At 44.5% G+C, this 13,043-nt stretch overlaps 1 long non-coding RNA gene across 1 annotated transcript; it reads right to left on the reverse strand.

The window, feature by feature from the left end:
* Positions 1 to 4,019: 4,019 nt before the first annotated feature.
* Positions 4,020 to 6,880, reverse strand: LOC137605276 (uncharacterized). The gene is made up of 5 exons (XR_011037719.1): positions 5,504 to 6,880; positions 4,850 to 5,279; positions 4,475 to 4,684; positions 4,271 to 4,335; positions 4,020 to 4,176 (listed from the first exon to the last, which is right to left on the reverse strand). It is a non-coding gene; the product is annotated as an uncharacterized lncRNA (long non-coding RNA).
* Positions 6,881 to 13,043: the final 6,163 nt, after the last annotated feature.

Here is a 13,043-nt window from a genome sequence, read left to right on the forward strand (position 1 = left end):
GATATGTACAATTTCCTCCGGGATTAATAAAGTATCCATCTATCTATCTAATTAGTTACATTTATAAGTTACATCTGGCCCTTTGATGTAACATTATGCTGATGTGACACCCCTGACCTAGAGTATAACCATGTTTACATTCCTCTGAGGAACAGCAGTTTGTTAACATCATAAAAGGTAAAAACAAGTTTACCTTGCCAGTGATCTCCACAAAAATATAATGATCTTATTCACCTCCCTTAGCACACAGTGTTTATCCAAGAATTAACCAGTTTGTCGCAGACCCTTACACAACAGTTACACATTCCATGATATTGTCAAGAGATATCAACATGCACTTCAAAGTCTCAAACCTAATGTTATCCGTCCAAGTAGAAATCCATGTCTTTGTTCTCATCAATCCATGTTTCTGACATTGACGTTGTTGAATGGTTTTTCAAAATTGGTTTGGACAAAATTGTTGGTACCCCTCTGTCAATGATTAAAAAAAATCCACAGTGGTTATTGAAAACACTTGAAACTTACAAAAGTAAAAATAATTTTTTTTTTGAAAATTAACCATCACTTTTTAATTGTTGTTCAACATATTTTAAAAAAAAAAAACCTACTGAAACATGCCTGGACAAAAATGATGGTACCTCTGTAAAAGATTGAAAAAAATTTGACCAGAAGGACATGAATAACTCAGGTGTGTCCTGTAATTGGCATCACAGGTGTGTTGAATCTCACAAGTAGTCAGTCTGCCTATTTAAAGGATGACAAATAGTCACTGTGTTGTTTGGTGACATGGTGTGTATTGCACTGAACATGGACAGCAGAAAGCAAAAGAGAGAGTTGTCTCAGGAGCTTAGAAAGAAAATTAAAGACCAGCATGTTAAAGGTAGAGGCTATAAGACAATCTCTAAGTAGCTTGATGTTCGTGTGACAACAGTGGCACATATTATTCAAAAGTTTATGATCCACGGGACTGTATTCAACCTTCCTGGACGTGGCCTCAAGAGGTAATTTGACAATAGATTGAAGAGATGGATAGTTCAAATGGTATCCAAAGAGCCCAGAACAACCTCCAAGGAAATTGAAGATGAACTCCAAGGCCAAGGTACATCAGCGTCAGATTGTACTATTTGTCGTTGTTTGAACAAAAGTGGGCTGCATGGGAGATGACCAAGGAGGACACCACTGTTGAAAGCAAATGATAAAAAAGCATGACTGGAATTTGTGAAAATCCATTTTGACAAGCCACAAAGCTTCTGGGAGAATGTTCTTTGAACAGACGAAATAAAACTGCTTTTTGTTAAGGCACATCAACTCTGTTCACAGACGAAAAAATCTAGCGTATGAAGAAAAGAGCACTCCCTTCTGTGAAGCATGGAACAGGTTTGGTTATGTTCTGGGGCTGCTTTACTGCATATGGCACAGGGTGTCTTCAATCTGTGCATGGTACAATGAAATCTCAAGACTATCAAGGCATTCTGGAGAGGAATGCGCTGCCTAGTGTCAGAAAGCTTGGTCTCAAGTCGCAATGAGCCACGAGTCTTTGTTCAGCAAAGACTGAGGAAGCACGTCCACGCTCAGCGCCAAAAAAATCAACCGTTATATCATAAAAAAACAACTGCAAAACACGAGAAGAATTAGAGCGAAATGCATAGCAGCCAAGTTACTGAAAGTTTAAAAAGTTGCAGACAATGGTGATCGATCGATCTGTATTGCAGGTGCGTTCCAGTGGCCAAGTAAACAAACTCACGTGAATGCGTGGGAGAAGGCAGTGTTGATTGGTCAGCTCAGAGGGGGGAGGAGGGAGGAGAGACGGCGCTGAGACAGCGCCCCATTGAAACAGACCTTCACAAAAAGGAGGAGGATTTATCAATATTCAATGAAAGATATTGAGGACCACAGGTCCCTTTGAGGCAAGAGATTTCAAATACAGTGTAGTTGGACATCTGGCAGCTGAATGACATCAATTAAAAATCATAATACGGGACCTTTAAATTCCGAACCAATCAGAAGTAATTTATCTCCTACAGTCCTCTAACAGCGTGTGGTAGAAAGTTTTTAATACAATAAAATAATACAAATAATATAATAAAATAATATCACTTCATTGAACCAAAGGTCTGGATTGTTGTGTGTGTGTGTCAAGTTATTCAGCGCTCGTGAAGGTGGCACCAGGATGTCTCTAGGTCATGAAGACGCTTGCATGAAAATAATTACTGTTTGACCATATTTGGAAATGCTTGCATGACTGTCGGTATCCTTGGAAGAAGTTAGACACTGACAAAAGCAGCTAGCCAGATCATTTCATAGACTGTACTTGAAATTAGAATGTTTTTGTATCTGCACAGGATCATCCAAAGAATGTCTGCAGCAGATATGTCCTCACGGGGTTCGCGTGACGGATTATGTTATGTCATCAAATAGTTTTGTGAAACTGTCGACTTGATATTTTTTGGTAACATCTGGAGGTCATGATGTACCAACTGAAAACCGTAAAGAACTGGTTGAAACCAGATGAACCGAGGTTAATACCTCCCCTAGTCACACCTTTAGAGTCTAAATGATGTGTGATGGTCTGATTTTTTCTTTTTTAATTCTATATGCCTAGCTTGTACTGGACATATATCTATGTATCAATTATAGAGCAATGTTAATTCCTCAATTAAGGGCCTCTGTTTTCAAGTTTTGTCACATACAATAAGTATATATAAGAGTACAACTCTTCCCCATCTTGCACTGTACCGTAGGCTGAGTCCAGCTGCTCGATGTAGATGTCAGCTGGTAGATCAGGGCTTAGATGTTTCACAATGTCTGCAGCGGGGGGTAGTAAGCTGTCAAGGATGAGACGTGTCCGCTGAATTTTAGAGATAGCTGGATCTTTCATAATCAAATCAGCACCAGAGCGCCAAGTGTCATAGTCGACCTCATGCTGTGGGCGTGGCACTCGTCCAGAGAAAACACGGAGCCTGTGAGATGAACGTGTGTGCATGACAACATCCTCACTTTTTACAATGTGTTCCACCACATATCTCTGGACCTCAGGTGGATTGGATGCTACTGGTCATCGTTGGTTGGCTGCTCTTTCCAAATTCTCTTTTAAGTTGCTCTATCGAGCTGGAAAGCACAACTATGATGCAGACGCACTCTCCCGGCGACCCAACACAGCCCCTCCCGAAGAGTCACCGAAAGATGTTGAACTTATTCACCAGTTTGTATCCCACCATCTTGCAGACACTGATGTCATTTCTCCTGACATTGTCGACGCAATCTGCCAGAGTCAGCTGGTTAAAGCCTCTCAGGCCGTTGATTCTGGTCAGTGTTGCATGACCCTGATCGAGTCGCTTTCCCGTAAAGCCGATGTTGTACCAGAAAGTTACATCTCTGAAGATCACTTACCTGTTGTTCCAGCGCTGTCTCACTCCAGCTTGAAAGAAAAACAGAGGGCAGACCCAAGCATGAGAGAACTCATTCACCAGATGGAGACAGGAGAGAAGGTCCCACCAACAGCTAGGGTGGAATTGCCCGAACTCCCTCTCTTGTTGCGAGAATGGACAAGGTTAGAGCTCATAGATGGTATCTTGTACCGCAAACGTCACAACAATGCAGCCTTGTCATACCAACTTGTTCTCCCTGATGAACTCCGCCCTTTTGTACTGAAGAGCCTTCATGATGATATGGGTCACCTTGGAATTGATCGCACCCTTGATCTTGTTCATGCACGGTTCTATTGGCCTAAAATGGCTAGGGAAGTCGAACAAAAGATTAGGACCTGTGGCCGCTGTGTGCGAAGGAAAACCCTTCCTGAGAAGAGTGCACCTCTTGTCAATATAATCACCTCACGTCCCCTCGAGTTACTCTGTATGGATTTCCTGAGCCTCGAGCCTGACTAGTAATGCCAAGGACATTCGTGTTTTAACAGATCACTTTACAAAGTTTGCTGTGGCCCTTCCAACACCAAACCAAAAGGCAAAAACTGTGGCAAAGTGTTTATGGGACAATTTTATTGTCTATTATGGCATCCCCGAGTGTATCCACACAGATCAAGGAACAGATTTTGAATCAAAATTGATCAAAGAATTGTGTGAAGTTGCAGGAATCCAGAAGAGTCGAACTACACCGTATCATCCCAGAGGCAATCCTGTGGAGCGATTTAATCGGACACTTTTGAGCATGCTTGGTACACTGGAAGAGAAGCAAAAGTCAAAATGGAAGGACTATGTGAAACCATTAGTTCATGCATACAACTGTACTAAGAACGATGTGACCGGTTACACACCTTATGAGTTAATGTTTGGCCGAACACCCCGTCTTCCTGTCAATATGGTTTTTGGACTACCACTGCTGGGGACCAAGTACAAAAGTCATTCACAATATGTTCAAGGGCTGAAGTTACGACTGGAAGAGAGTTTCAAAATAGCCTCAGAGAATGCTCATAAATCAGCAGAACGAAACAAAACACGGTTTGACCAGAGAGTCATACCAGCAGCATTGGAAGCAGGTGATCGAGTGCTTGTGAGGAATGTGCGTCTCAGGGGAAAGCATAAACTGTCTGACAAGTGGGAAGAAGACATCTATGTGGTGGTTAGTAGAGCTGGTGATCTCCCAGTCTACAAAGTGAAGCCGGAAATCGAAGATGGACCCATTCGCACGCTCCATAGAGAACTCCTTCTCCCCTGTGGTTTCCTTCCATCTAAGGAAGACCATAGGGCATCATTTGAAACAATTCCTGCTGTAAGACCATGTACTCGTTCTCGTCAAATTGTTGACCATTGTAGTCAAGATGCTGACAGCTCCTTGGAATACCTTGCTAGTGACGATGATTTTGAGACCATAGTTTCATTGAATCCAAACTTACCTGCAGTCCAATTCACCATCGACAAAGACATTCCAGCTCCTGTTCCTTCGTCATCGAGTGTAGCTGTCCAAAAGCATTCCTCTTACTCCTCCGTCTGTTAGCCCTGTGGTCTCGGAAGTATTTGAAGAGGAATCAAGGGTGGAAGGAAATCTTGTTAATGAGTCACAAATTGAAAACTTACCTGAAGAGTCATGCCAACTAGTTGCCACTGACGCAGATCTACCAGTTGCCACTAATGCAGAGCCACCAGTTGCCACTGAAGTAGTTGACCATGACCCAACTCTTAGACGTTCAACCTGTCAACGTTTAGCTCCTGACCGACTCCAGTATACAGCGCTTGGTAAACCCTCAGAATCTGTAGTTCAAATGGTAATACGCAGCTTGTCCAACCTCCTTGGTGTTTCACCCCCATCAGATCTGGTTGTGCCGTCTGTTGAAATTGTTTAGTGAGCATGCAACGGGACGAGCATGGTTTAAGGCGGGGAGAGTGTAACCAGGATGAATGTTACCATAGTAATATTCAATGGTTATTTTGGTTATTATTAATATTTTGTTTATTATTAATATTTTGTTTATTCTTATCATATCAAAGGACGTTAGGTTCCACACTAGTGTGAATTTCTTGTCACATGGTGTATGACATCACGCATTCACCTGTGGGGCTGCGGGTGGCTAATGATGTCACCAGCAATAAAATCCAGTGAGAAGATGACGTTGGGTGTGTGTGTGTCCGCAGAAGAGAGAGAGATCCGGAAGCGCCGAAAGCAGCCGGCATTGGAGTTACCTGATTAGCCCGCGGCTACCGGAACAGACCTGTGTGGAGGAGTTATATGAACTATAACCAACACCGGGACGATAAGTCGGTCACGTTGAACATTTTTATGGATTTGGTCGGAGTGCCGGTGAGGACTCGACTAAACGATGGCGAGCTAGGACTCTGATTCAGAGCGGGGACAACCGATGCGGAGAACTTCGCCTGGTCTGGTAGGAGGCTCTGGAAGCCGGTCCCCCCACGTCACCTCCGGACACACCCACATACACACACGCACACATACGCAATTGCCAACGGACCAATTACTGCTTGGATCTTGACACTGGATTATTTTGGACAATCAGTGTGTTGATAAATATTGTGTGTGGGTTTATCATGATGCATCTGAACTGTACTGAACTGTACTTTAGTTAGTTTATTTTATTCCTTCTGCAGAGTGTAAATATTGGGGTTAACTGTATATATATATATTTTTTTTTCCCCCACAAATTAATACAACATACTATTTGCACATAAAGTTCTGTGTTTGTGTGGTTCTTTGCACCACTACCTCCATGAGTCGAATCGGTCTTCTGATTGACTAGTCCAAAAGCTAATATCTTTAAATAATGTAGCCTGGAAACTTGCTACATATACCATCCTGTGGCCGTTATGTAACATGCCACTACTTTTTTTTCTATTGTTTTTTTTTTTTTTTTTTTAGTTTTTGTTGTGTGTGTACTTTTTTTTTCCCAGCATGTGTTCTCATAGTTTAACCCCATAAAAGGGGTCAAGTCTTTATGACATCAATGTTTGTTTTAGTCTTGCAGCAAAATGTTTAACATATTTCAATGTGACCATCACCAGTCCTCTCTGGGAACTAAATCAAAGTCAAAGTCAAATTGTCAGTCTTCATTAAAATTTCCTATTATGAGCCAGAGAGGGAAGTGCTGCACCTCTGTGAGTTAAGGGGGGAAGCAAAAGCAGACAGGGAGAGAAAACACAAACGAGGTAGTGGATAACAGGCAGTGCTGTTGGAGTGAAAGAGGTTTGGGCTGTTTTATATCTTAGAACTGATACCTTAACACCAATGTTATAAAACACCAGATTAGTGGAGGTCCTGATAGTATAGAATAGGCCAGCAGAGGAAAACAGTGTAGGAGGAAAATAGAGGGCATGAGATTGTGATGTCTGAAGAGACACTAATCACGTTCTGACGGGACCCAATGGTTCTCAATAATTGGACTCAACAGGCGCTGGTAAGCCTTGAACCTGCATGCATGTGTGATGGAAACCAATGCCCAGAGAGTCTACTAGAACCCATCAGGGCCACGCTAGCTGAGTACCCCCAACCCTGTTAGCCAGGAGCATTCAGAATCCATCACCCGAAGAGCAACCAGGGCGCCGAGAACCACGTAGACTCAGACACCCAGAGGAGGCAGCAGTCACCACCACCACCAGGGCGCACGGGACAGGCTCAAGGGGCACGGGGTAAGGAGGCTCCCCCACCACCCCCCAACCCTAATATACACCCTAAATTATAAAAAAAAATATATTTTATTAGCCAATAAACATAGAGCCTTTACCTGTATATAATTAATTATATATGTTATATAAACAATGATATAGAATGAAAAGAAATGCAAAAAAATCTACTTCATGTAAACCTCACCCTGAGTCCTTAGCTACAGGTAAAGCTCACCCTATGTCGTTAACTACAGGTAAACCTCACCCTACGTCATGAATTGGTTCTAAGAGACTTGACATAAGTCGAAAAACAAGGTAAATTGAATTTATCTCCAGGGTAAACTGAAGATAATCATTCCGTTTTGTAATGGACTTTATGAATGCATTTTCAATAATGAATAAGTTAAATGAGTAGCAAAAGTGCTAATTTATTCATAAAAAAACACTTAATTAGCATAGCTATTGAATCCAGAAGCTAACATAATACAACTGTAGACAAACATGGCATAATTGCTCAAAAACCTTTAAAGTTGAAGACAATGTGACCAAGGCAATGTGACTCCCTCAATGTCATCCACAGAGGATGCAGGGTACAACCTCCTTTTGGGAGGTGTACTCTTGAAGTGATGAGAGCATATTGCTGCTGCTCTTGCCCATCTGCTAGGTCAAGCCATTGATCTGTTCCTCCAGATGACAATGGACCTTACTGTTGCCTCCAACCCTGTGACTGCAGAAACATAGAGCCCCAGAAAATACACAACTAGTGAACCTTTGAATTCTTTGGAACTCAGACTGTCCCACTTGCACATCTAATGTCATTTTTCCACATCTGATGCAACTTTGGCTGTCAATACTGTCCCATTCACACATCTAATGTCAGCAATTGCACCACCCAGGTCATTTTAACACTTTTTAAACAGCATACATGTAAGTAAAATGTGTAAAAATGACCTGGGTGGTGCAATTGCTGACATCAGATGTGTAAATGGGACACGACAGACGTGTAAGTAATGTAGCCGCAATAGGACACAAGCCAGTGTCTTATTGTGCCTTTCCCAAGATAAATACAGAGGGTTGCGTCAGGAAGGGCATCCGGCATAAAACTTTTGCCAAATCAAACATGCGAATCAAACCTATGACTTCCATACCGGATTGGTCGGGGCCCGGGTTAACAATGACCGCCATCAGTGCTGTTCACCTACAGGGGGACGGTGGAAATTGGACTACTGTTGGTCGAAGGAGAGGAGGGAAGTGTGTTCGTAGGAAAAGAGAGAATAGGAATGCCAAGAGTATAGGACTGATGTTGGAACTATGACAGGAAGAGGTAGAGAGTTGGTTGACATGATGCAGAGGAGGAAGGTTGACATACTGTGTGTCCAGCAGACCAGGTGGAAAGGTAGTAAGGCACGAAGCCTCTCCCGAATGAGAGTGCTGTTGACTACTGGATCCGGCTTAACAAAGCAATTGACACTGCCGTGGATGGGCTGGTGGGACAAGGTAAAACTCTTGATAACTAGGGAAGTGACTGCAATGTTCATTACACACTGCCCCGACCGTGTGCTTTCTATGGTGTTTAACTGTAGGCCTATGGAAGAGTGGACTGTCACGGATGTACAGGTCCGACTCGATGAGCATCACCGGAAGAAAGGTCTCCAGCAGCGCCTGGCAGCTGTGCGTTCGATAGGACACCCTCAGCCCTCGCAGTTTGCAGATACTGTGCATGGCCATGTACAGGCTGCGATGAGTCCTGTAGCCGAACCTACTGTGCCTGGCAGGTCGAAACCTAGTGAGAGCCAGTCTCTTGAACACGTGGTCTCCCTTCTGGAGCGTTTGTTATTGAGGGAACCTCCTCAATTTATCAGCAGCCCAGACAGAGATCTGTGGGTCACGCACGAGCCCGGGGGCCGTGTGCCGTTTGTGGCAGTGATGGACATGACGCCCCTGCTGCTAATTCATCCGCTGCTTCTGTCGGTACCGTTACCCACACGGGAAACTAGTTGGCCCACGTGGTGAGGGGACGAGTGGAGGGTCAGCTAACATGTCCCCATATGGTGATGATGTCGAATCGGTATTTTCTCATTGTTGTGCTACAGCGGACAGCGATTACAATTTTTTTTTCAAAATACGCAGAAATTGGCTGCTAATGATAATCTGTTCTACACTGATGTGGTGATTCGTGATGTTGTGGAGTTGCGTCCATGACAGTGGTTCGATGGCTTGCTCTATGAGCTCACGCTTGCTTTCTAAGTTGCAGGAGGCTGGGGTTGTTTCCCCTCACTCTGTTGCTCCGACATCGGTTGTGTTGGTTGGTTGTGGTGGGATAAAAACTAATCCCATTGGTGTTTGTGAGCTGTAGATGAAAGTCTATGACTGTCAAATATGAGTGCCCACTCTCATTGTGGATGGTCAGGTGGATGATTTGATTTTGGGCAGCGATGTCATTAAACATCTCATCCGTATGACTAAGCCCGTTGAGCAGTTGTCGGACATTACATCACTTTCACATCGAGCACCTGGGCAGGATGGTGGTCTTTTGCAGTTGTTGGCTATTGGGGAGAAATGGAGAGGTGATGAGATTCCTGACAAGGTTGGCACTGTGAAATTGAAACATGCTGCGACTTTGGAGCCCATGAGAGAACACTTGGTATGGGGGCACCTGCCTAGTCATGTTTGCCTCTCAGTCGGTAGCATGGTAATAGTGGAGCAGACTCAGTCACGCACAGTGCCTCGGACCATCATGGTGGGTCGCCTTGTGACACCTCTTTGGGGAAATGGATGGGTCCCAGTGAGGGTTATTAACCCTTCCAATAGACCAGTCACCCTGAGACGGAACTGCAAAATTGCTGATGCGTCTCCATGTGTTTCACTGGAAGATTTTGATGATGACTGTTTGTACATATCGGATGAGACAAATGATCTTCTTCTTCTTTTCCTTTCGGCTTTTCCCTTCAGGGGTCGCCACAGCGAATCAATTTCCTCCATCTAGCCCTGTCCTTTGAATCCTCTTCTCTCACACCAACTACCTTCATGTCTTCCCTCATTACATCCATAAACCTCCTCTTTGGTCTTCCTCTAGGTCTCCTGCCTGGCAGTTCAAAACTCAGCATCCTTCTACCAATATATTCACTATCTCTCCTCTGGACATGTCCAAACCATCTCAGTCTGGCCTCTCTGACTTTATCTCCAAGACCTCTAACATGTGCTGTCCCTCTGATGTACTCATTCCTGATCCTATCCTTCCTGGTCACTCCCAGAGAGAACCTCAGCATCTTCATCTCTGCTACCTCTAGCTCTGTCTTCTGTCTTTTCTTCAGTGACACTGTCTCTAGACCAAACAACATCGCTGGTCTCACCACAGTTTTGTACACCTTTCCCTTCATTTTAGCTGAAACTCTTCTATCACACATCACACCTGACACTTTCCTCCACCCGTTCCATCCTGCCTGGACACGCTTCTTCACCTCTTTTCCACACTCTCCATTGCTCTGGACTGTTGAGCCTAAGTACTTAAAATCCTCCACCTTCTTGATCTCTTCTCCCTCTAACCTCACTATTCCACTTGGGTCCCTCTCATTCACACACATGTACTCTGTCTTACTGCGGCTAACCTTCATTCCTCTCCTTTCCAGGACAAACCTCCACTTCTCTAGCTTCTCCTCCACCTGTTCCCTGCTCTCACTACAGATCACAATGTCATCTGCAAACATCATAGTCCATGGAGATTCCTGTCTAACCTCGTCTGTCAGCCTGTCCATCACCATAGCAAACAAGAAGGGGCTCAGAGCTGATCCCTGATGCAGTCCCACCTCCACCTTGAACTCCTCTGTCACACCTACAGCACACCTCACCACTGTCTTACAGTCTTCATACATGTCCTGCACCGTTCTAACATACTTCTCTGCCACTCCAGACTTCCTCATACAATACCACAGTTCCTCTCTGGGCACCCTGTCATAAGCTTTCTCCAGATCTACAAAAACACAATGCAGCTCCCTCTGGCCTTCTCTGTACTTCTCTATCAACATCCTCAAAGCAAATACTGCATCTGTAGTACTCTTTTTTGGCATGAAACCATACTGCTGCTCACAAATGTTCACTTCTGCCCTTAGTCTAGCTTCCACTACTCTCTCCCATAACTTCATTGTATGGCTCATCAGCTTTATTCCTCTGTAGTTGCCACAACTCTGCACATCTCCCTTGTTCTTAAAAATGGGCACCAGCACACTTCTCCTCCATTCCTCAGGCATCTTCTCACTATCTAAGATCCTGTTGAACAACCCAGTCAGAAACTCTACCGCCACCTCTCCTAGACCCTTCCATACCTCTACAGGTATATCATCAGGACCGACTGCCTTTCCACTCTTCATCCTCTTCAATGCCCTCCTCACTTCATCCTGACTAATCTTTGCTACATCCTGGTCCACAACAGTCACCTCTTCTAGTCTTTGTTCCCTCTCATTTTCCACGTTCATCAACTCTTCAAAGTACTCTTTCCATCTTCCCATCACACTACTGGCACCTGTCAATAGACTTCCATCCCTATCCTTAATCACCCTAACCTGCTGCACGTCCTTCCCATCTCTATCTCTCTGTCTTGCCAACCGGTATAGATCAGTCTCTCCCTCCTTACTGTCCAACCTAGCATACAAGTCATCATAAGCTTCTTGTTTGGCCTTTGCTACCTCTACCTTCACCTTACGCTGCATCTCCCTGTACTCCTGTCTACTCTCCTCAGTCCTCTCAGTGTCCCACTTCCTCTTGGCTAACCTCTTTCTCTGAGATGAGACAAATGATGTTGGCTGTAATGTAGCTCAGACTAGTGAGCAGGCTGACACTGGACGCAAGAAGAGCTTGACTGTCTGCACGGATTTTCGGTGGTTAAAAACGCGTACCATCAAAGATGCCCACCCTCTTCCTCACCAGGCTGATGCTTTGGCTGCTCTTGGTGGGAATGCGTTTTTCTCCACAATTGACTTAACATCTGGTTACTACAATGTGGAGGTGCATGAGGAGGATCAGAAGTTCACTGCGCTCACCTCTCCATTTGGACTCTATGAGTATAACAGGCTTCCACAAGGTCTATGCAACAGCCCTGCTACATTCATGAGGATGATGATGGCGATCTTTGGTGACCAAAACTTTTTGAGTATCCTCTGCTATTTGGATGACATTTTGGTGTTTGCGCCTAATGAAGAATTGGAGAGGCTGGAAATGGTATTTGAGAGGTTGAAGCTGCACAATCTGAAGTTAGCTCCCAAAAAGTGCCACTTCATGCAGTCATCTGTGAAGTTTTTGGGGCACATTGTTGACAAAAATGGTATCACCACAGATCCTGAGAAGGTCAAGGCAATCATGAATCTCAGTGAGAAAGACTTACTGGATGAGTCCAGTAAACCACCGTCCTCGACTAAGATACGGTCGTTCCTTGGTATGGTGGGCTTTTACCAGCAATTTTTTGAGGACTTTTCTAAGTTAAGCAAGCCACTCTTTAGTCTGACGTCTGGTGTAAAGAGGCCTCGTAGCAGTAAGGGGAGTCAGAAGGCGCCAATGGCGAGGAGACTTACATTGGCTGACTGGACACCAGAATGCAGTGAGGCTTTCCAGGCACTGAAACAAGCATTGTTGGAAAATGCTACCTCGGCCCATCCAGATTTCAGTAGGCCCTTTTTGCTTTCTGTTGACGCGTCCTCCAATGGTCTTGGTGCAGTACTATCACAATTAGCTGAGGGTGACAAAGTTGCACGCCTGATCGCCTTTGCCAGTAAATCTCTTAGCTACGCCCAGTCTTCGCTACCCGGCGCACAGGTAGGAGTTTTTGGCACTCGAATGGCCCGTTTGTGACAAATTCAGCCATTGGCTGAGAGGCCACACGTTCACAGTTTGGACAGACAATAACCCGTTGACCTACATTCTTAGTAAGCCCAAACTCAATGCCTGTGAGCAAAGATGGGTAACCAAACTCGCCCCGTTTGATTT

The sequence above is a fragment of the Antennarius striatus genome, chromosome 12 (assembly GCF_040054535.1).
Source record: "Antennarius striatus isolate MH-2024 chromosome 12, ASM4005453v1, whole genome shotgun sequence".
Lineage (NCBI taxonomy): Eukaryota > Metazoa > Chordata > Actinopteri > Lophiiformes > Antennariidae > Antennarius > Antennarius striatus.